Genomic DNA, 25857 nt, shown 5'->3' with positions numbered 1-25857 from the left:
GCCAGTAAAATGGGCAATAGGTGTCACTGAATCCTTGAAGGATTTTCTCAAGTTCTCCTAAGAAGAGTTGTTGGAAATGCCCCTGGAGAAATTCTTGTGCAAATTCTGAAGATATTAGTGGACAAAGCCACTGAAGCAATACCTGTAAGGATCACTGGAGGAAACCTTGAAGAAAATTCTGTTCGATTTCCATTTTTTTTTTTAAGAATCCTTGAATGAATATTTGAAACAACTGCAGAATCCTCACCAGGTGTTTCTATAAGAGTTTCCATTCAAAATTCCTGTAAAAGTATAAATGCTGGAGGAATTCCTGAGAGAATCACTGGAAAAGTTTTCAAACATCGGAAAAATCTGAAAGAAATCTTGAAGAAAGGTGTCAATAAATCTTCAACAGATTTTATGAAACAAATCCTCGAGGAATACGTAGATAGACTTCTAGAAGAATCCCCTGGAGGAACCGCTTGAAAAACTATTAGAAGAATCTCTAGAGAGTTTTTTGGTAGAGTGTTTGGAGAAATGCTAAAGAATATTTTCTTGAGTAATTTTTGAAGGTATCTCTAGAAAAATGGATGGAGATTGGAGGTATACCTGTGGGTACCACAAAAGGAATTACAATTCGGGTCTTAAGAAGAATTCCTGCAGATATCTCTTGGGGAAATGTTTACTGCAAAAATCTGCGAAGTTTCTACTGGAATTGCATTTTTTTTTTATCTCTGGTGAAATCTTTGAGAAATCGCTGGAGTTCCTAACAGAATTTCTTGAGAATTTTCTAGAAGAATTCTTAAAGAAATCCCAGTGGAAAATTCCTTGGGAAAATTCCTGGAGGAATTCCTAAAACAATTCTTAGAGGAACAGAGAGAGGGCTGGAAGTCTCTTAAATTAAGACAAATTAATCAATCAGGAACTGAGATGAATGCCCTCCAGGGTAAAATCTCAAAAAAAATCTTAGAGGAACCCCTGAATACATCTGTGAACTAGTTCCTAGAATAAACTTTTCAGATATTTTATGAAAAACTCTCGAAGAAATAAATGGACAGGAATACATTCTAAAAGGATACCTGGGAAAGTTGTTGGAAGAATTTTTGCTGAGATAATTTGAGGAATTCCTGCAATTCCTTTTTTCGGCAAAAAATCTAGAAAATTTCAATAGATTATGACAGAAAAAAAAGACATGGTATGAGTGTAATCAGTTTCGTACCTATTAATTCCGCCCTATGTTGCTTATCCTTTGACAGATACGCGTATTTCGACTACCACTTGTAATCTTCCTCAGTGTCAGTTATCCACTGAAGAAGTCATCGTATTCACCCCGCTTATAATTGCTTATATGCTGGAATTCCTTTATGCAATAATTCCAAAAATTATACTGAAAAAATATCCATCGAGGGGTTTCCCCAAATAGTTCTTAATACAGTACATATCCTTAAAGAAATTACTATTTTAGAAATGTGCTGCACTCTGTACAGTCTGTACAGCCTCTGGCTGAAGACGGTGTCCGTGTCTCCGTGTCTATTTAAAAGATGGAGCTTGATGAGGTCTTTCCGAATGATTCTTTTTACACTTTATTGGTGTATGACCAACAACTATTGAATATTCGCTATTCATACCTTCCTATCAGCTATCAGAAGCTGTTTCTGATATGGATGTTTTCTAAGACGATGATATAACTTACACAATAAATTTATTTAAAAGTATTTGGCTAGTTGAGTGGAGGTCTATTTTATTTTAGATAAAGGCGAAATCTGCAATGACAATGGATATACTCATTTTTGCTACTTCATCCACGATTTGAGCAATAGTTCATGCTTTGATAAGCTACGACATTATTATTATTGGAATTGACCGACGAACCATCAAACTGAGAAAGATGGAGTCGTGTCTTTTTAATTGTGTCAAAAATAATATACACCTGTTGATTATTTGATCATTAAACGTCAGAATTCACCTTTGAAAATGTGCCATAAAATCATAAATTTGTTCACAAACGAAAATGGTGCAGCACTTCAAAGTAGCTTAGGGTCATACTGACTCGGTAGATGAACTTAGGGTATATGTGACCCCACAAATAATTCTTTGAGTTTTACAAACCTTCCAATTATGACTAATAAAAGTAAAAAAAAAATGAAGGCCCCTGAGCTCACACCTTCCGAACCATTTCCTAGAAGTCTCCTAATCCAGCCAGCCACCCCCGGACAATGAACCTCAATTAGATGAAAGTAAAACCCGATACGCGGAGACTAGAACTTTTGTTCAAGCTTTATAGCACCCCCGGCCATTCACTCCCTCCCATATACGCACTGCGAGTCTCGCATCGATTCGATTCTGAAAGTCGATAAATGACGGACACCGCCACCGCCGCGCGCCTATACATAGTCATAAAACCACTCATATGGGCGCAACATGGATCGATTCTGGCTGGCGGAGCAGCCGTTCTGTTCTACGCTCGCCGCTGTGCCTCCGTCTACCGCCATCACCGCCGGGGGCGACCCACCCGTGCATTAAAAAAGCACGGAGCAACATAAAACAGTAAATAAAAAAGCAACGAGAGATATTACCTTAATTAGTTGTCCGTTGTTTTGCTTTTCTCGGTTTGATTGATTCTCCCTGTATCGATGTAGGTATTCACAAGAAAAACCGTTCACTATGTTCTCCAGGCTACACGAACGAACGCAGTCTGATGATGATGAGTCGAGACTTGAAGACGGGAAAAAACTTAAGAGAGCTCAACGCACCTATGGGTGACGAACTTGTTTTCTACCAGCGGAATCTGTCCGATTCTTCTTCGATTCCAATCAAATCAACTAGATTCAATCCAAACACCGAATTCACACAGTTCTATCTTCTATCTTGGTCGTTTGTCACACTTCCCCAAAAACGGTTCCAGCGGGGGGTATTGCGGTTTGTGGATTCTGCCTGTCTAGCGTACATACACCAACAGCAATATATCACCTGGGACGGCAGCAAAGTTTCACTTTTCTTTGGTTAGTTAATGTCTTCTCTTCACTTCTTTCACACGCACTCTACCCAGTCCCAGTAGTTAGAGCCAAACAGACAAATCTCCAAACATCGACGACGGTAGGCTTCCAGTTTCGTCTGTCTGTCTGTCTGTTGCCACTTGACGAAATTTGCCCCAAACTTGGCTGTAAAGAGAGAGAAACGAAAAAAAGAAAAAGAATGACATGAGTACCGGAACTGATAGGCGTCTGGTAAAAATGTGATTTTTCAAGCTGGCAAACGCTTCTCACTGAGAGGGTGACAAATCTTGCGAAATCCAGTTCCGGATTCAGGGGTTGGGGAAATCATAAAAAATCTACTATTTTTCAATGCCGGGTGAGGTTTTCACTATTGAGAATAATCATTAGCGAACAAGTCTTATTCGTTAATGAAGCTGTGGAACATTTTTGCAAGGTACTCCCGTATCCCCAGATCAGCAACACAAGGAACTAATGAGATAACTGCTTGAGTGTTGATTATCTTCTGTTTTTGTGCGAAATCGTCGCCTACTATGGCAGAATGCTGGTAAGTGTGGGGAAGGGGTAAAAGGATAATAGTCCTGTTCAATGAAGTGCCCAAATGGTCCCAGACCCTATGTTGAACATGGTCAAAGTTGCTGCATCCTACTCTTACCTATTTGTTGACGAATGGGTAAGAGCAGGGTGCAGCAATTTCGACAATATTCAACCTACTTCATTGAACAGGACTAATGTAATCGCTTGCTCACACCATACCGTAGATAGGTACCGCAGGGTAGGGGAACCGCGGCTATAACGCCCATAGGGGGTAAGATATGCCACCCTTGTTTTAGGCAAACTACGTTATTTCCAGTGATGTCATCGTGGTTACTCCAAGTTACTCACTGAGTAACCAGCTCTTCAGTTCAAAAAAAAATATATTTTTTTCAGGATGCAAAATATAATAAAATACCAATTTTGGTTATTTTGGGTGCACACTGTCAACGCCCTGACCACATCAGTTTTAGTGAATATGGATTTTTAAACAATTCGACATTCTGGACCGCCCCCTCGGCGTTATTTCTATAACTTGAATCGGTAAAATAAGAATAATGTAAGTGCAAGTATTTGTGCACAATTTGGCATCCAGGCGTTAACTGTGACTAGTGGCGCGTTTTACCACGCAATAAAATTAAAATGCTAATTTTTTTTTTTCAAATTTGAATTTTTAAATAGTTCAACATAAATCTGGCTGATGGTTTCTTCCATTTTGAAGGAAACATGGTAATGCATCATATTTGTGTCAAAAAGTGTGTATTATAAGAAGGTTAAAATTGGACTCTTCATTAACGTGGACGTCTTACCCTCAGTTCCCCTACCACTACGTCGGTGCAAGTCTTGGTGCAAGTTCATATGGATAACGGAGTGTTTTGGGGAATGGCTGATTAGTAGAGGTTCACGTTGAAGTGCGTGTAGTTATTTGTTTGCTATTCTTCTCTGCATGGGACAGAAGTTCCTCTGGGGATTTTATCAGGTATACCTCAATGAAATTCCTATGAGGTTCCCTCAGAAATTCCTTCACAGAATCCTGTGTAAGATTTTAATTGCCTCGTGGGAGTTTTCTTCGCAACCTTTTAGTTATATTTCAAAGATTTTTCAGGAATTCTTACTAGAATATGACTGAGATTCCTCTAGATAATCTCATATGATTGCGCTTGGTTATCTCAATTATCTCGGTTTAGAGGAGCGGACCTCGTGTGATGGTTAGAACACTTGACTATCACGCCGAGGACCTGGGATCGAATCCCACTCCCGACAAACTCGCAAAATGTGAGTTCTTCCTTCGGAAGGGAAGTAAAGCGTAGGTCCTGAGAAGAACTAGCCTAGGGCTAAAAATCTCGTTAATACAGATATAAAAAAAATATATCTCGGTTTAATCGATAAATGATTTTTTTTTTTGTAAAACCTGAAAGAACTCCTGACTCCTGTGATTTTTTTTTCTAGGATTTCCTTCTGGATTTCTTTAAGAGTTCTTTTTGGGATTAACCCGAATGTTGAATTCCTTCTACAGTATCTAAGTTATTTTAAAAAGAATTCCAACCAAAGGGAATTCACACTGAGTTTCTCCCAAGAGATACTCTTGAAGAGATGTTCCTTCTGAAATTTTTTAATTCTTCTAACATTTTTTCAAATCCAAAAAATGTGTGCTTACTGGAATTCCTCCAAAGTTTTGTGGTATTCCATGGGATTTTTTTTTTTTAATTTTTCAAAAAGTTCCTTCTGACATTCTTCCAAAGAATCCTTCTGAGATTCGTCTAGGAATTTCTTCAGAAGTGTATGTAGAGCGGACCAAGTGTGATGATAAGAACACTTGACTATCACGCCGAGGACCTGGAATCGAATCCCACTCTCGACAAACTCACAAAATGTGGGTTTTTCCTTCCGAAAGGATGTGAAGCGTGCGTCCCGAGATAAACTAGCCCAGGGCTAAAAATCTCGTTAAAACAAATAAAAAGTGTCTTTTGAGATTTCTCCATATGTTCCTACTAGAATTCTCTCTGGAGTTCATTCTAGGAATCTCCCAGGAGTTTCTTTTTGAACTCTTCCAAGTCTTCCATTGATTACTGCATGATTTTCTACTGGCCTCCAGTAGTTTGCATTGGACATTTCTCCAGAAATTCCTAGATCTCTATGTTTTTTCACCAAACCTTTTGAGAAAAAAGTATCCCTGGAGGAACACCAGTAGCAGTATCGAGAGGAACTAAGGCAGAAATCCTATTTTCCACGGAGAAACTCTTAGAGGAAAATTGGAAACAAAAATTATCAAATTAATTCTAAATAGAATACCTGATGGATGAATTGTAGGAGGGAATCCAAGAACACCTTGGAGATGCAATCTATGAAAAAACTTGAGGAGGAACCCCTAGAAGAATTTCTCAATTGATGCACCACTGTAATAATCCTCGCAGTAAATACTAGACTTTTGGAAGAAAAGTTATGCATTTTGAGTCATTGCAAAGCACAACTTCTGGAGGTTTTTGAAATAACCCCTTAGTTGACCTAATGACAAGTGACAAGGCTATGAAAAGGCACAAATCAACAAAAACATCTACAATTCGAGTGATTCACACACTCCTATATGTGAGATATTTTTGTCATTTTTCACTTCCAAAATCAATACACTGAAATCTCTTTTATGACTAGGGAAGGGATACATAAATTGAAAATGTGAAAAATAAATCAAACAGGACATAAAGTAAAGAACTTTTTGCATAAGTTGTTATTATTATTAGCTTTATTAGCGAGATTTTCAGCACGAGGCTGGTTCATCTCCAATATGCATAAGTTAAGTAAGTGCTTTTATGCAATTCAGTGTCATAATTTATATTTTTATATAACCCATTTTGGTATCATAATGGCCAATTTTTCCAAACTTGTTCATTATGCAACTGAAATGAGTTGCATAATGAAAAATTGTTGTATAATGTTCATAATGCAACGCATTTGAGTTGCATTATGAACAATATGCAACTCAAATGGGTTGCATTATGAAAAAATCATTGCATAAAATTTTGTATGGAACTCGTTGCAAAACTCGATTTTTTTAGCACTCTTCGTATTTATCCAACTCGGCGAGCCTCGTCGGATAAATGTACGACTCGTGCTGAAAAAATCAACTTTTTGCAACTTGTTACATAAATAACTATTGATTGCTAAATTTAGTTTATGAAAAAAGGTTTTGGCCAAGGCTGTTTTTCGGAGTTTATAGAGAGCCTAAACGATTGGATTTCAAGGATATGCAGTAAACTTCAGGGGTATATAAAACGGCATTAGATGGTTCATGGGATTCATAGATGCGCTTCAGAGGCATTTAAGGGGGTTTTAGATTTTTTGCGGTTTTTGAGATTTGGGGAATTCTATAAGACCCCTGAAACTTCTCAGCAGAGATGCCATACAGATTTATCTGTATTATACAGATTTTTGAGGATCCGCACAGATTGCGTTTAATATGAAGAACAGATTTTTTTAGCTAAAGCACCCCTGAAACTGAGGGGTATCTAGTTAGCCTAGTTGTTAAGGCAATGGATCGTCAATCCGGAGACGGTGGGTTCGATTTCCGTTCCGGTCGGGAAAATTTTCTCGACTCCCTGGGCATAGTGTATCATTGTATTTGCCTCACAATATACAAAATTCATGCAATGGCAGGCAAAGAAGGCCCAATTAATAACTGTGGAAATGCCCAAGGAACACTAAGTTGAAGCGAGGCAGGTCAAGTCCCAGTGGGGACGTAAAGCCATAAAGAAAAAGAAGAAGACCCCTGAAACCTCCAACATCCTCCAAGCATCGTGAAACCCTCTATAAACTTTTCCAAAACACCTTGAAATGCTCCTGAAAACACTTTTGAACTCTCTGACACCTCTGAAACCCCAGAGGATGTTCGTGCCTGCCACATGGTATACATATACAAAATTGTCATTGACAGGAGAAGCTCTAAGTTTATAACCGAGGAAGTGGTCATAGAACACTATAGACGGGCTTGGTGGTCTAGTGGCTACCGCTTCTGATTCATATGCAGAAGGTCATGGGTTCAATCCCTGGCCCGTCCCTTTCATCCTACATTGTATCTTTCTATCCACTTTCTCTCTCTCTCTTCTCTACATATACAACTCATGTAAATTCATATGTTCATAGCCATCGCTAGAACCAGAAACGAATTGGAAAAAAGTCGTTTCCCTCCCTTCCAACTTCCACTCACAGCACAGTGTATATAACGCCTACAAGTTATGCAACCAAAGCGTGCTGTGCCGCTTGACCTTATTTACCTTATTCACCACACAATGTATCACCTTACGAACACTATAAATAACCCCCAATCCATGGATCGCATCACCGACCCAACGGTGACTCCCAGATCTCCCATCCTTTCCATCTAACAAATACCCCAGTCCGTGCTGATTGTGGGGATGCAGAGGTGATCTCGGTCTTTAGTAGCAACAACCAGCACACTCTAACATTCCTTTCCCTTCCCAACTGACTATAAGGACGTGGCCGGCGTCGGTATTGATCCAAAATGTATGAGCTGCTAGAATTGCACTTTGAGAATAAGTGGAGTGTCCCAGCCCTTATTCATTAGGATCTCAGTGCAATTGGAACCAGCTCAGATCAATCACGGAGTAGCAACCATTGACATGTATAGTCAGATTTGATCGTTTTGATCGAGGAAGTGGTCATAGAACACTATGTTGAGCAGCAGGCTTTTCCCAGTAAAGAATTAACGCCGAGAAGAACACTTCTGATGTCCCCTGAGCATTCCTGAAACACCCCTCAACAACCGTCTGAAACTGTCTGAGTTGAGACTCCCTAAAGTGCTCTTGAATACCCCTATGATCCCTTGAAACAGCATCGAAACGCCCCTTGAAGTGTCCCGGGAATGCCACCAGAAACGCTTAATAAGCTCCATAAAATAAGCTGAAAATGCTATGAATCTACCTGAGATATCATGAAACGCCCCTGAAAGCCCTTGAGACTTTGTGAGACCCCATTAACCACCTCTACAGTTCTGTAAGACCCCATGAGACCCTGAGTAACGCCCCTGAAATCTCTCTGAGGCCTGTAATTCTTTTGAATATCCCTGAGACCCGTGTAACTCCTCAGTAAAGCCCCTAATGCCCATTAGAACAACCTGGAAGCCACCTGAACCCCCCTGAGACCCTTAGAATCACCGTTGAATATTTAAGGTTTCCTAAAAATTTTCTCGAGCATCAGCCATGTCAGCCTCTTGACTTAAGGATCATCGGATAAACAAGCGTAATCAGTCTGAAACGCGGTGAAGTCCTTCTGAAACCATCTTCAACCCCCATGAAACGCGTTAAAACGCCTCTGGAAATCCCCCCTTGAAGTTTACCTGATATGTATCTTGTAAAACCCCTGAACCCTCCAATTCCCCAAATTGAATTTTTATTCAGATATAATTTTTCGTCATCTAAAATCATTTTAAACATGTGTTGGAAGGTGATGCTTTTTATTTTGCGATTTGATGAATTATGGTTGTTGTTTTCCTAAATTTTATTTTTGAACATCTCTACGCTTTTATGCTTTTCCTGGAAGCCTATTTAGGATGCCGTTTTTAGAGACAAAACATTTTGAGATTTTCAGATTATTGTTATTTTTTTTATGGAAAATGTTATGTTTTCCGCAAAGTGTCAAATGAATTCCCATAATTGCGTACTGCTATGACTATACGACTCCGTTTGTTACTTTTCATGTTATGCCAGTTTAACTCGCATTAGTGTATAAATGAAAACACATAAATGTAAAATTAAACTAATCAAACGGTCATACAAACTCGCTTAAGCTAGAATCATTTACGTTGACGATTTGATATGTGAAAACAATGACAGAGGTGTTGTTCGACTGCGAATGGAATGCTAAAATGGTACAAGAAAGTGAATAGCCATCATTATGGTTATGAACTCATCAGTTTTGTTGTGGGTGGTTCTGGGATGTTCAGAAAAGAAATAGTAGAAACAGTGCGGGGTACCACGCTTTTTCGGTTTTAACTCACGATAGTCTGCCGAACACGCACAGCGCAGGTAAACCAAGTGAATTTCAACAAATACTGAGATGAGTTAGAATGTCATGATAATCAATTAGCTTGTTTCCAAGCAGGGTTTGGTATTAAGTGTAAAACGGGGCTCGATAAACCAAAGGTCATTTGATCGACACTGGGGTGACATTTTTTTTTAATATTATTATGTCGCATAAGATGCTAGTTTTCGTCGCAATAGTCCAGACCATGCTGGGACCTTGCTGGGATCAAAACCTCAATGAAAACGGGACCTTTTCTTCACAATCGATTTTTCAGATCCTTTGAGGTAGCAAAACAAGAACTGTACATAAATCGATGCTTCATTGTCTCTCAATGCCAATGGAGTAATATATTAGTATTACCACAAAAGATTTAAATACTAGTAGCATTGGCACATCCGAATAGAAAAAAAAATCAGCTTAATTACAAACGCTCAGTTCGAGTTGAATAAAAACTGAGATGCTTAAGGTTGGAATGTCATCATTGCAACGTGTATGAGACATAAAACTCAAACGCGGCATTTTTTAATTCCTTCACCTCACCTGTACTCCTCCGACCACCCCTGGCAAACACTTCCAAGCAACAAAAACTGTGGGAGAATATTAGTTTAAGAAGACACCCATTTGCGAACTGGATGGACGACGCGCCACGCATCAACACCCGACCCGTGTGGCGAGGTGTGGAAATCGAAGGGACCCGTTAGCCTCGGCTGGCACCCGGTTTGTTGTCGGTCGGTTCCAGAACGACACATGCCGAATCGCACGCCTCTCCGCTCCGTGTGGAAACTGGATGTGCAGTTAGCAGATACTTTGCTCTCGCCCTTGCCAAGTGATGGCCTGCCTGGTCGGTCTCTTGCGTAACGTGTCGAAGAACCGGTGCACGCCGCCACATCTCAGATGACGATGGACGACGGGAAATCATTTGTTTCGTTCGTTTCTCCCGGTTGTCAACTTGATAGAGTGCCGTCGAGCGAGCCACATCTCCACGCCACGGCACATCATCTTCGCAGTGCATTCGATAATAACTCGTTGTCGCCGTTGATAGTTTAATAACGCGTAGGACATTCACGCCCATCAGAATTAGCCTCAGCGCCGCGCTGCGCTGATTGAACTCTCAACTCGCCCCATCCGATGATACTCGGAGGAACACCTGTTCAGAGTTCAATGCAACCGAAATCAATCACCATTAAGCCACTCACTCTGTCTGACTGGGGAGCGTGCTTATTGCAAACTGTAAAATCGTTTAATTAGCTACTCACGATCCAAACAGCGCGCAACCTCAAAGGGTCAAAAGCCTTAAGTAGCACCACGCACCACCATCTGCACCCAGTCAGTCAGTGCACTTCGCGCGAAGATGGGTCAAGGCTAATTGATGGTGGATTTTCATCCGTCGTTTGACGTCATGAGTGGCCCCTCGTAGAAGAAGTTTGGCAAACCACCATCACCATTCAAAGGCTCTCACTCTTGTTGTTATGTGGGGCTCATCCACGCATTTTGTTTAATTACTTTGAATAACGATCGGCATTTATCTAGAAGTGGTGAAAACCATATGGAACCATTACATCACTCAACAATCGAAAATTGGTTGTATATTGGGAAAAGTAATGGCAAAATTATACACAGGGATGCCGGCAAGAATGACTTGCAGAGCTCTATGGGAAACAAACTTTCAAATTAACGATAAAACACCAACAGGTACGGCTGCTTCCGGAATCGAAAGAGAATTTTTACTACTATGCTTACTACCCATCATCGACTTTTTTTTTCATTTGCAAATCAGCACCGATTTCATTATTGTTTGCATAACGAGAAAGCATTAATTGAAAAAAGCATTCATGCTCCTTTCGAGGCAAGTGGAAATTTTACTTTGCTTTCTCACCGTAGTATGCAATTATACCTGAAAGAATACAGAACAGTTAATAGAAGTTGTTTGAAAGCTTCCAAACCTATCATTTTTGCGGAACAAAATGTAACTGCTGTTAGAGTTTCATCCCTATCGTTAAGTTTAAGCTGAAATCAAATATCTGATGAAATGCAAAAATATCCTATGTGTACAATTTAAGAGTCGTTTGGTTTATGGTTCTACTTGCCTATTGGTATTTGAAAATTTTAAAAATCATGCATTTTATATTTATTCAGAAAAGAGGAGTTGTAACTTTTAATAAAGCGCTCAAAAATTTTCAAATTATGACTGCTAGTTTCTCAACTAGTCAAAAATTGAAGGAAACTTTTTGAGAAATTCAGAAAACGATTATTAACTTTTAAATAGCGTCGCCCTGTGGCGAAATCTCACATCCAATGGTAAAGCAGCGGTAAGTTTTTGTCTTGTCTAACAACTTTACCAAAGACACCAACTCTTTAACTAAATTAGTAAGATTTTTTGTCACTGTTAGATCTGTTAGATCTCTAGTATCAGTAGGTCGGCTACAGAGGCACATTCTCCTCCATTTGGGAAATTTTTACCATCCCCTGGTATGCCTTGGGTTCAATAAATTATCACAAGCACACACATCCTAAAGCGTTTTTACTCGAATTGATGACATTTATTGAAGAAATGTTTACTTCGACGGCGTGATGAGGTTTATGCTGAACAATCTAAATATCTAGCGACGCGAAGTAATGGATTTCGTCTTTGGGACAAAATTAGAAGAATATGGGTGGTACTTAGCTGAAGATGGGTGCCGGTGCCAGTAATCTTAATGAAGGAGTATTCATACTGCATACATAGGTCTCTTACTTCATTGCTGTGACAATTACAACATTGACGTCTTCAGCAAAGTTGTTTGGAATCAAAAATGCTACATCTTTGCTGAAGATATCAACCATCTATCTCGACAATGTTAAAAAAAATGACTTTTGTATTTCATTTTGAGGGGGATTGATCCAAAAACTCCAACCGTCAAAAGATGGCGCGGTCATTCCCAACAACTTTGCCGAAGACACCATTGCTCTATCTCCTCAATCATACGAGCTATTAGTTAAGAGCGTGAAAATAAACCATTGTGTGCTGATAGCAATAACTTGGCCCTCCGAGCCATTTATCACAAAACTGATTGTCAGTAGAATAAAGTTCCGATTGAAGCAGTGATGATAAGGGGCTGTCCATAAACCACGTGTTCATTTTTTTGGGACTTTTCGTTTTTGAAAATAGATACCCATATATCTTGAAACATTTACTCCAAAATTGTCCTTATAAAACTATGCATTTTAGTTCTGAGTGATACCTGGTGATTTTCGTATCCATAGTTTTATAAGAAACTTATATTTTAAAATTTGTAAAATGTTTTGGAAATAATTTCAAGTATTTAGGAACCAAAAACTAAGCAAAGTTCTGCATATCAAAAACAATATTTCAGATAAATCAATTAAAAGCTCAACACTGTTCTAAAATTTGTAAAAAAAATACTGTAATTGAGGACTTACAAGCCTACCTTCATGATGGACAAAAATAGTATTTAAAAGTAGTTTCATGCATCAACCAAAATATTATTTGAAATTGTAATTTGTCATAAAGTTAAATTTCCAAAAAATGTCTCATAATTTATAGCACAATACATTTTCGTTCTTGTTCGAACTACCAATGAACTACTGTAGACCTTGTCCAGCTATAAACATTAAATCTGATAATAAAATTTATCTATTGACAAGAGAAATCCCAGATGACTCTTTTGGGCAAATGTCTGTCAGAATCCATAAAAAGCCTTCCAAAATAATGTCTAAAGAAATAAATGTGAGCTTTATTAAGAGTATGTTCAGAGAACTTTCTGAAATTAGTTGGGTAAATTTCTAAAAAAAAGAGAAATTAGAATTTCTGACACTTTTCCGAATGAAGTGTAAAAGAATATCGCCATAAATATCCTTATAGATTCTTACAGGAATTCCAGATAAATTGAGCAAAAAAGGTTGTATTTTGCGTCAGAAATTTCAGCCAACTAATCATAAAGAATTTAAAATACCTTTGGCAAATATTTATAACAACAACTGGAGAATTTACTGTATACGTTTCTGAAACGTCTAAACAAACTTTGATAAATAATAAAATGCTATATAACATCGAAAATTCCGGAAGATTTTATGTTTGACTGGAACAAAGAAACAAACCATCTGGTTCTTTGTTTTATAAATAAATAGGAAGTAATTCAAAGTATACCAAGTTGGAAATATGCGTTTTTAAGGGTTAGGGGACACACAATTTTTAAGGAATACTTTGCAATGTAACCACCGAGTTCCACATAAATTCCAACGGAATTCTCCCACCCTTCCCAAAATTCTTCCTCGCAGAGCGAGCATATATTTCTTTCAACTTTTTGTCCATACAATTTTTTATCAGAAAATCGACTAAAAATCTCTCTTCTAAGACGGAGAAAGGATGCATTTTCTTGTTTTTTTTTATTGTTTATAAAAGGACGATTTTTTTTTAATCAGGCTAGAGGGAGTATTTTCTGATATTTTTTTGTGTAAAATGTTTATCAGTTTTTCAAAAACTATTTATTCGGAATTTCAACTAACAATGGTTCCTATAAAACTGATAAACAATATCCACCAGAAAACAAATCTTAAGAGATCCTTTCTCTAACTATGTATGGGAAACGGTTTGGAAAATAATGCTCCATTATTTTATGAAAATTAAAAAAAAGGAGGTAATGCATCCAGTTTCACCTTACGGCTACCCAAGCAACACGAGTTGTTTCAAAGCCAGTAACAGCAACCGTATTATAGACAATAGAACACAATTGCTTCTTTTTTGAAACCCAAAAAGAGCAGATTCTGAAACGTTTTGCAATTTAAATGAGAGGAAATGATAAAAAATGGAAAAAAATATTTTGTCCAGACGCGAAACCATGGACATCAGGAGAATCCACTACTCACCTTACATACTACACCAAGCGCTCTGTGAGAAAATTGCTGCTCAACACATCATAAAAGCTACTTCATTGCACCTTCACTGTCATAAGTTAGAGAACTGTCAAAATGAAAAGACGTGCAAGTTTATCGCAACATATTTGGAACATAATCTGAACAAACAACCCAGAGTTAGATGTTGCACGATTGTAACATAGCACATTTAATGCAAGCTGACTGTTTTATCACTTGTGAGGAATATGTAAGCTCCACCTCCACAGATCGATGTCAAACACGAGGTATTTGATGATTTCTAAGAAACAAAGCCGAAACTTTACGAAATTCGGAGTTTAAATGCAACCCAATTGACAAGGTGGAAGTTGCGTGTGCTTTCAGTGCAACTCATTTAGATCAAAGCATAGAAAACCACATTTTGAATGATGTTGCAGGTGCTGCTTAAGTAGGAACTCCTCATGAATTGCTACATTTTATCAGATTTTTTTTTCTTAAATCAAATTCAGCACTCTTATCCACAAAATGCATTTCAAAGTATTTGAAACTAAAATTAAATGAACAAAAAATAAATAAAAAAGAAAGTGAGAAAAGTTTGGAAGAATGTACCTAAGAGTTTCTTTGAAAACCGACGAAAATTTAAAAAAAAGGATAAATTTGGCAGCTATTCCCGAATAAATTTTGAATAGAACTCCTTTCGCAATGTCCAGATATATTTCCACGTAATTATTCTTGCATAATCCGGAATACATCGAAGCGAGTTCCTGGAAGTATTGTTCAAACTAAGCAGATTTTGTAGACACGATTTCGGCCAGATCATTTACCAAAGGCATTTGCGACGAAATTTTTTTTAAGTTTTTTTTTTATTGTTTTAAACATTTTTACAATTTATTTGCACATCCAGCGAGAAGCATTTTTCAAAGAAACGCGATCTGCTTCAATCAAATTGGCAAAACAGTTTCGAGAGAGGAGAAGTTATTTCTGAAGAATTATGCAAATCAATATTTTAAAAAAATAATAAAGATTCAACAAGAGTTGCCGGATGACTTCGTGAAGAAATTTCTGGATCAACGCCAAGAAAACTGCCGAACGAATTGCCAGAAAAGTCCTAGTGAAAATATTGGAGAAACTATGGCAGCATTTCCGATGAAACTTTCAACTCAGCAGGGAAGCGAATTTTAAAGATTCACAGAGGATTCCCTTTTCAGGTGAAAATGTTGACGAAATTTGTTTTGGAATCTTAGAAGAATTCCCTAAAAAATTGCATAGCCTTTATGAATTTCTACGACAATTTCGACCTCTTTAGTTTACGACTTTCACTCCCGATCAAAAGTTTGGAATCACCCTCTCAAAGACATTTCATTTTTTCAGGCCCACATCTCCGCCTATTTGCGTCCGATTTCAAAACCCTAGGTCTCATTCAAAAGATAATAAGTACATAAACTTCAGTAAAAAATCGTTCGTTAATTGTACTCAAAATGGAACGAATAGTTCATTTCTGCATTAATTTATGAATATATATTTATGTACTTCAATAAGATTAACGAAATTTTGCTTATTTTCAATGTTCATAAACGAAATGTTCAGCTAGTTGCTCTTGAGATCTAAGGTTTTACTTTCATTCTCTATATTTTGTTAGTTTGTCGAAAGTGGGATTCAATGTCAGATCCTCCGAAGTCACGTGCTATGATTATAGGATCAATTTTGAAATTGACGGTCAAACAACAAGACAAAATAAGGTGTTTTTCGGCAATTTACCGACATCTTACCCTTCTAATGCGACATTACTCCAACAGCTCCAACAGCGAAAATCCTACAAGCCACAGCCGAAACCAAATTGAAATTCTGTTACAGAGTCATCACCAACCAACGGGTTCAACAACCCGCATCTCGATCACATTTTTCTTGACGCATTATCGAAAACCGAAATAAAGCCCGCCGCGGTCGTCGTCGTCGTCACTGCGCCAAAAAAAGTTCCGTTTGCCTACGCTTCCTCCTATGAAGTCGCCGCTCGGCACGTTTCGAATTTTCCCCAAGAAAAAAAATCCAATTCCCATCAGGTTGCTCAATTCTTATCAATTGCCACTGCTAATGTTCCAAAATTATAGGGTACATACCGCAGCTGCGTGCGGCAAGTTATGCACATTCTGAACTGAAGTTACGAAACAATTATTTCTCATTTCAGAAGTGGTGTTCCCCGAGCGTCAGCGCAAATAGAAGTTGATTGAAATCGATCAATTACCATTACACGGCACTCACACGTTCCGAAATGGTTCTGAGGCGGTGCAAATTGGTGAACTGAAGTCAGACCGGACTTGGCAATAGTCGGCATCAATTTGAAAGAGGTGAGCCAGTGAGTGTGATTATTTCTGCGAATCAGGTTAGAGTTCCAATTTTCTTAAAGTCGGTATGTTTTGACCGAGAGAAACCAACGCTCATAGTGATACATGGGTTATTCAGAATAATGATAGGCTCAAGTAGTGCACGATTAGCTTCTGCTGGATCAATTCATTATTGGCCTTAAATTTTCCAGATTGTTTTAATTGCTATTGCAAGAAACATACAACCCTACTGTAATTATTTTATCGAAACTATGATTAATATTTTTCTTGTTGAATTTGAAGGTTCGAGGAGTGTTGTAGACGGGCAACATCCACGTGATAATTGAGTACAATTGGTGGAAATTCTGCGCATTAACGATAGCCAGTTAAGCTGGTCAACCCTTTGCAAATTGTTCAGACAAAAAATGGAAAATTGCTCAAAAAGTAACTGAGTGGGACTTAAATTACTTGATGGTGGCATTATAAGGAAGTACGTCATGACTTATGCTGATCAATTGTAATGATGGAAAATAAGGGCTGTGAACGCAGACACAATTAAGATCAAAATGCTTCACACTATGGCTGGCGGTCAAAAGTTCGTTTAAGTTGTTTTTTTTTTTAATTTCTCATGACAGATTTTGAAATATGCTGAATACTTTCCGCAGACTGTATGACTTTTTCACGAATTCCATTACCCGTAATGAATCATTTCCCCGAATGAAAAATGCACAAATGTGATCATGTAACTCTTCAACATAACAGTATAACTTGAAAGAACAGCCTATAATAAAAAGAAGGAAAAGTCTCTGATCAAAATATGAAGAGTTGCGACGCCAATAAATTTCTTAAATTAATAACAAGAATGAATAGCCTATTTTTGAAATAAGGATACATATCTGATGATCATTACCAGTTTGAATGCCAAAAAGTTCCTTAGTAGTAACGCCAGGAAAACAAACACATGCTCAGAGAAGGAAAATCATTGTTGAAAATGTGTTGAGCTACTCGGTGCACGGTTAATTATCTACAGCGGCTCTCCAGATAGGCTTGTGGATAAATCTTTCAGGGTAATAGGTCATTCGAGGTAATGAAATTCGGGGAAATGTCCTAAAGCCCTTTGCGCATTATACTTTTGCATTGAATGAAAGTAAATTTGCAACAAAATTTCGAATGAAGCAAAATATGCTTTTCACCAAAAAAAAATCTACATGGATGCATTTCTTAAAAGAAAACGAATTACAAAGTTGACAAATTGCTTGCCAACTCGCAGCAGATTTTCAGAATTTAATAAAACATTATTGGAGCAAAGTAGAGGGTCATACCTGGGATTTCGCGGGACAAAAATTCGCAAAATACCCGAAGCCTGGGAAATTTTTAAAAATTCCCGGGATTTCCCATAAATTTCAAACATGGAAATAGTGTGATCAACTAAAACATAAATATTTACTCTAAATCTTCTTTATCAATTATTCCAGTATTGCATTCTATTCTACACTATCTGGATGGCCTAGGTACTTTTATTCACGAGAATCAAGTTTTTAAAGAACGCCCTAATGAAAGAGCCACTGATTTTTTTATTGTTTTTTTTTTTCAATATCAGGATGTGTAATCTGAGGATTCATTTCAAGCTATTACCAGGTTGTTTTGGTCGTCATCCTTCGTTCACATTCCTGGGAACATTTTTTCACGCAATTTTTGTCGATAAATGTCTTACGGAATATGTGAAATATTTACAAAATGAGCTACTGTAGAATTTGTGGGAAAATTGGAAATACTTTCAGCATTTCTGACAGACTATTAGAAAATATTTTGCTATAGGAAGTTAGATTCGTAAAGTAAAGCATTAGATACACTTTTCAGATATTTCGGGAGACATTCTTGAAGAATAATGTGTTGATGTTTTATGATTTGAGTAACTGATTAGCGTATTTCCTTTAACGCTTCTCATCTTGGTGGAATCATTTGCAGAATTTGTATAGGTTTATAGGCTAATAGTTACTAATAGAACTTCTGTAGAACTTCTCTAGGGTATATGCAGTAGCGTGGTTCAAAAAATCGTTTTTGCTTGACACCGCTTATTTGATTCATAACCAGATTCTATGCCTTCTCCCAAAATTTAAGCAAAATTGAGAGTGCACAAGACCTTCAAAGTTTGTATGGGAATTACTATGGAAATAGGACGTTTATCCTTCGATTGGCCGTAGCATTTACCCAAGTGCCCTAGAGTTTTAAATGATCTTCGATACTCCTATGCTACTCTATTAGCTAACACTTTGCCGAAGACCACATTCAAATCGGACGCCTCATTAATTAGTTATCGATTTTTATCCAACTGAAAAAACTTTAACAGTGATCGTTCAGCTTCCCAGCAGGCAACATTGCTGCACATGGCGCCAAAGATAGCACACTAAAATCATGGCTACTATGTTTCAAGGCAAATTGCAGTGATGCCCTTCGAATAGTGTAAATATCATGATCAAAGATTTTCATGCTGGATAAAAATCGATAACAAATTAATGAGGCGTCCTGATTTGAATGTGGTCTTCGGCAAAGTTGTAGCTGATAGAGTAGCCTAGGAGTACCAAGGGTCAACAAACACTCTAGAACACTTGGGGAAATGCTACGGTCAATTTGAATGAAAAACGTCCTTTTCCCATAGTAATTCCCATACAAACTTTAAAGGGCTTGTGCACTCTCAAATTTTAAACAAATCAGCTCATTTTTTGGGAGAAGGCTTAAAATCTGGTTACAAACCAAATAAGCGGTGTGGAGCCTAAACGATTTTTAGAACCACGCTAATATGTAATGATAAGATTTCTATTGACATTATTTTGAGACATTTTCTTTTTAAATTCAGGTGCAATATCTTGCGGAATGCATGAAAATATTCCGGGCGTCAAGTGTAAATTTTTAAGAAATTTTGAAGAATTTTAGATATTTTTTCCGAGCAAAAAAAGGTATTTTGTTTACAGATACTGTGTATAAATTTCTACAAAGATTCATACCTAGCACATACACCAGTGCTGTGTAGCCAAGGTGAAAGCACAGAACAGCATTGAGATCAGACCTTTTGAGGTGATATTCTTTCAACATCCAGGACATTATACATCGTTTCAGTTTATAATTAAAGAAATGCTGACAAACAGAAAAATAAATACTTAAACATTCTGTCCGGCTGATAGTGTAATACTATAAAATAAGAATAAAAATGAAATACGAATTACTTGCAAAACAACAAAAAAACATCTAAACAGACGGGTTGTAACTTCAATTTCTTGAGGTTTGTGCTAACGTAAGAACCTCGACAATACACAAAGAACGCGACGTGAGACAAGATACAACACTTATCGTTCTTAAAAAAAATAAAAAGATTTTAATTTACCTTTTAAGTCAACCGCTTCCGGGCTCGACGTTGCCCATAGACAAATTAAATTAAAACCCTTTTAATCTTTTGTAAGAACTACAAGTAGTGTGCCCTGTCTTGCGTCACGTTCTTTGTGAATTTAAGGTTGTAATTTTGCTAAATGTATCGAAAAAGATAAATGGAGTTTTGAGATGTCGTTTGAGAAAGAAGAAACTTACGGAGGTTTGAAGGCGTCTCTTATGTATTTCTTGAAATAATTTATTCTATAAAAGTTTCTATACACTCTTCCAACATTTTCTAAACAGAACTTCTCAACTTTGATCAAAAATATGGCAGAAGGAGACACATCATGGATTCATGTAATAATTTCTACATGAGTTATGTTCTAGAAATTTTACTAACAGTATCTATAACATTTACTATTATAATTTATTAAACATCTGTAAGCTAAATCTTGAAAAAAATCTTCGAAAAGCATCCTCGATCCTTGGATCGCTTAAATTGATTTCCTGAGGAAAATCTTAGTGAACGCCGTGGATTCCCAGAAGCAGTTTCTTGTGAAATATCTGAAGTGATCATCGGAGAAATCGTTTGAAAATTTTCAATTATTGATAAAATCCTCCATTCAAAGAATTGATAATTTTTTTGTTAGGTTTCAATGTAAAATTTTTGACAGTATCTCTCAGAGAATCCAAACCGAAATCCATGTCTACTTAATGGCTTCTTGATAATTGTTTTAATTATTTTTATTTTTAAGGAAGGAAATATAATTCAGAAGAAAAAGTGAAAACCGCGGAAGGATTGGCGAAAGAAGGCTAAAGAAATTTCTGACATCTAGCTACTTTATCGACACTGCAATCTTGTGAATCAAAAAGACTGTCTTAGATTTGTCCCGACGTTTCGACTCTGTTTCGAGTCTTCTGCAAAGAGAAGAAGACTCGAAACAGAAACGGAATGTCGGGACAAATCTAAAATAGTCGTTTTGATTCCCAAGACTGCAGCACCGATAAAGTAGCTAGATCACACATATCAGTCGAACTTTCTTAAGTACCAGAAATTTCTGACATATTTTTAAGCTCAAATTTTAGAAACTTTCAACCCGGGATAATTCTGACATAAAACAATCTTCTATTTACTTGAGTGCAATATACTAATGAACATTACTAAACTATTCCTGAATTTCATTAAATTCCTGTACGGAATTTCGTGTGAGAATAATTCTTTGTTTAACCCCATGAGTATTGCCTTTTGGAGCCATGAGGAGAATTCCTTCATGCATTCATGCATGCAAGAATCAATAACGAAATCATCATGCTTAAGTAGCGCCGCAGTTGTGGTTTTTTCTTTCGAACATTTGTTCCAACTTATAGATTCTAAAGGAGAGTATTGTATAGATTATGTGGTTATTCTTTGTAGGTTTTTTTTCTTAATATCATGAGTAAAACAATATATGGACTGTCCTACCCAGCAGTTTTTGTGGATAGGACATGTCCTAGTTGTCCAACTCACTAGTCGCTCCAGTAGATTAAACTGATGTCTTCGAAGATGTTTGAGGAAATTTGAGGAACTTATATAAAAATACACCGAGAGTATTATTCATCGTCGATCTATGTAAGATTCTATACAATTTCAATTTTCCAAAACCCTAACCTTTCGAATTTTCTATTTATTTTTCTGTAGGAAGCTAACTTACAGCCTCAAAATTTGCCAAGTATCCCAGGATAATCAAATGCACCAAATTATTTTTCTCGAAGTTTTATTTTTCATCAATTTGTAAGAGGAGCAAAAGGAAACACTTTATTTAATTTTTGATATCAAAAATAGATTCTATATACAAGTATCAAGGAAAAAACTGTACATGTTTTTGTTTCTGCACTCTGCCATATTCGTTGTAACTCAAGAATTCAAAAAATCAAAAAAATAAAATAAAAAAATGTGTGAAACCTTATAAATGTTATTCCAGACTTTTTTTTGCTGTTTACCATTTTTAGCAAAAACTTGTTGAACTTGTTGTAGCTTAAGTAAGATTGGATGTAAGAAAAAATATGTATATTTTTTTCACTGAAACATACGTAGCATTTATTTTTGATGAGAAACATCTCAAAAACTGTTTCTTTTTTAATGTTTTAAAAATCGAAAGTTTAAAAAATGAGAAAAATAGTTAGAAAGATTACACCATCCTGGGCTACTTGGAAATTTTTTTTGTGCGTTGATTTTTTTTTTCAGCAGAATCCATTCAGGAACGTCTCAAAAAACAGAAAAGCTCTTCCTTTGATAGATACGCAAATTTCGACTACCACTTGTAATCTTCCTCAGTGTCAGTTATCCTGTCAGTGGATAACTGACACTGAGGAAGATTACAAGTGGTAGTCCAAATACGCGTATCTGTCAAAGGATAAGCAATTAGGGCGGAATCAAAAGGTACGAAACTGATAACACTCATTCGAAGAGGGTATTCTGCTTAGAGGGTTCGAAAAGGTACAAGGAGAAAAGCACTGTCACTGCAGTGTAAATAAGAACATTGCCAAACCAAAATCTCACAAGAGTGATCCAGAGAAATGCTGAACAACACTTAAAAAATTACATCTGTCTTGCCTCTAGTTTACAGCCACTATAACTATAACACAAACAGTAAGTTAAGAAAAATGAAGAATTACACTAGTTTACAGCATTTTTGAACTCGGTAAACTGATGATCGTTTTTGGTGTAGAATCATGCCCTGAGTTCGAAAACGCGAAGGAAAAAAATTACAGTAGAGCGGAATTTGTGTCGAAACAAGGTCCATACAAGGTTGATGATTTGAAATCGATTTTCGTTCTATTTTTAAGCAATGTCGCTCACTTCATACATCCCATACTCCGTAACCAATGCTCCGATTGAGCTGAATTTTTTACTGTAACTCGCCCACATATGATATGTCAAATAAACGTTGAGAAAAAATTTTTAAATTGTTTTTTCTTATAGAAAAAAATATATTTCTAATATATTTTTTGAAAATTTTGCTAAAATTTAAGGAGATCGACCCCAAAACTCGCCAATATCTTGAATTTCATCAATCTTACGCAAAACCTGCATTCAGATGATCGAATGGTATTATATTCAGCTTTGAATTTATGGAAAAAGATTTAAAATTGGTTGAACAAAACGCAAGATATTTGAATTTTATTAAATTCCATATTTTAAAAAATCGTAAAACTCGATATTGAGCCAAAACTCAAAAACTGTTCTACTTAAAATTTTTTGAAGCACGGTTTCGAAATCAGCGCTAAATTATGCTTCAAAATGTTTGGTCGTTGACAGAAGTTCACGACTTTCGTTTTATTTTGTAAACTAGTTTTATTATTCCAGGAAGTGTTGTATTCTGAGGAATAGTTTGTTTTTTAATCAAATTTTAAAGCAAAAACAAGTAATTCTATCATTGGCGTAAATAAGGGGTGGCTAGAGGGGGCTTAGACCCCCCTAGAAACACATAAGCCCTCCCTAGAAAACCTTCAAATTACATTGTACAGATAATTTGGATACTAATAATGACACTGTAGCCCCCTCTAGGAATTTCACCAAGTGATGCCAATGAATTCTATCCCTTTGTTTTTTTTTTTCTACAAAAAATATTTTAGATTATTTTTACTTATTTTAATTTTTTTAATAATTACCATTTAAATTTAGATTGAGGTAATGAAATCAAGCAATACACTGAGAACTTTAACATAACTTGTTTTATCCTAATTTGTACAATTTGCTTAAACATCTAGCAATTTTGGCAAATAAACAGTTAGTCCAGCAATATTTTGACAAAAAAATTGATCTTAAAATTTCTGAAAGAGTTTGGTATGCAAATCAATGCAATAGGTTCTTTACGGCTAACATCATCCTAAGGAAAATTGTTATTTGTAATTTATTTAGTATAAACGATACCCTGTTAGTATTACCATTTGCCAGGTCAAGGAAACGACAATTATTTGATTGTGAACATTGGAAACATGACATAACTTCCCATTCTAATGTGCAGCTTGATTTTGTTCTCTTTTCAATAATCAGAAACCAAGCAAGTATCCCAACCTACTTATTAAAACTATCTTAATATAATGATACAAAATTTTCCCTTACCTTAGTTAGTAAAACAAATCTGCTTGTCTCAAAGTTTATAACACGTTCAGACAATTTTCCACTAAAGCTTTTTCCCCAAAAGCAGGCATTCACTAAACCATCCGCTATGTAGCATAAATCCACTTGTGCACTCGAGCTGTGTTCAAAGGTGATAGCCGCTCGCCAAAAACAGATTTCCAACTCAATTATTGATTTTCTTTTCGATTCTTCACTGCTTCTGGTCTGGTTCGACAAAATATCACGTTCACATTCCAAGAAATACTCCAATAATCAAACAAAATTTTCTTCCTCACTCACTCAATGCTGGTCATCACCCACTGCACTTGATACCGTATATCTTCTTCCCACTGATCGAACGGTGTCTGCTTGCAATTTCCTCGTGCACTTCCTAAAAGCACTAAAATCTTTGATGCACACTGACCATAGATCATAAAAAAAGTTTTCACTGATTAGTCTGCTTCTCACTTGAAGGCTTCAAGTTCTCTCATTTGGCTTAACGAAAAAAAAATGTTGCAATTTTACTCCAACGATCGCAACACAAAAAAAAACTCCACAAATTAACTAAAGACACAAAAAGTGCACCGGAAACCGATTAACAATTTCCAAGTCTCGAATGGACCACCAACACGAAGCAAAACGTCGAGCACTAGCGACGAGCACCACGACGCGACTGTACCGGTTCGCAGTCAAGAGACCACTGACGGGGAGAGTTCGATCCGAAGATGATGGTAACGTTATCGAAGACGACGACTACAACAGCGGAAGGCCGCCAAACGCTGGATCTGCAGACGGACCTCGCTAGCATCGCGGCGCACCGCAAGTTAGTGGAAGCAATAATGCATCATCCGCATCGCGCAACGGCGACGGCGACGGCGGCTATAACGGCCACGAGCAACGGCGTGGCGGGCGGCTTAACGAATTCAAGGTAAAAGGTAAAGCTCGGCTCGATAGGCTCAGACAGAGAGAGAGAGGATTTGCCCATGCTCAAAGAAGAAAAGACTTGAATGCCCAAACCAAGAGCCACAGAGCTCCACCACGAGGCGAGGAATGAATGAGGGGGAGAAAAGTACAGATAATAACGCGATACAACACAACGGGGAGAAGAAATGTGAAAAGCTAATAAGCAAATAACGCGCGATTCAACAGAGGATCAAAGAGAATTAAGAAAGAGCATTCAACACGAAAAAAAATGAGAAAAATAGAGAGAGTAGCCGGGGCCCGTGGCGTAGTTGGTCACACGTTCGCTTCATATGCGGATGGTCATGGGTTTGATTCCCAGCCCCGGCACTTGCAATTTTTCGTCAGTTGCTTTTCCCCCGAGAGCAACTGACACTGACCCTCTTCTGAGCCCCATGGCTCAAACGGACCCGGATACCTGGACATCGGCGAACTGCTACTCATAATGGACCCCCCAATCGGACTGGAAAGGAACAACGGCTATCCATCATCATCCTTGTGCTCATCATTCTACTAGGTATAAAGTAGAAAAAGTGAAAGCAGCAGAAAGGCACCAGTTCGATAAAGTAGAATAAGATTCTAGGCGCTGTACAAAATGTAAGTGCAGTTGTCAATTGAAATTGCTCACGTAGTGCCCCAGTGGACAATAGAGCTGTAAATTAGGTTAAGTGATTAAGAATAAAAAAAAAAATAGAGAGAAAGAGATTCCGCATCT

General features: G+C 37.2%; 1 protein-coding gene across 5 annotated transcripts in view; it reads right to left on the bottom strand.

Annotated features, from left to right (window-relative positions):
• Positions 1–25346, bottom strand: part of LOC109429174 (serine proteinase stubble) — a 555654-nt gene extending 530308 nt beyond the window's left edge. For 2 of the 5 annotated variants that reach the window (XM_062856807.1, XM_062856808.1), the window contains exon 1: positions 24186–25346. The gene's annotated coding sequence lies outside the window, so the exon portion shown is untranslated. Of the gene's footprint in view, positions 1–2555; positions 3141–3245; positions 3364–24185 lie in introns of those variants that run through there. The other 3 variants (XM_062856805.1, XM_062856803.1, XM_062856804.1) reach the window with 3 other exon arrangements.
• Positions 25347–25857: the final 511 nt, after the last annotated feature.

The sequence above is a fragment of the Aedes albopictus genome, chromosome 3 (genome assembly GCF_035046485.1).
Source record: "Aedes albopictus strain Foshan chromosome 3, AalbF5, whole genome shotgun sequence".
NCBI classification, from domain to species: Eukaryota; Metazoa; Arthropoda; class Insecta; order Diptera; family Culicidae; genus Aedes; species Aedes albopictus.
This window is presented reverse-complemented; position numbering and strand designations above follow the sequence as displayed.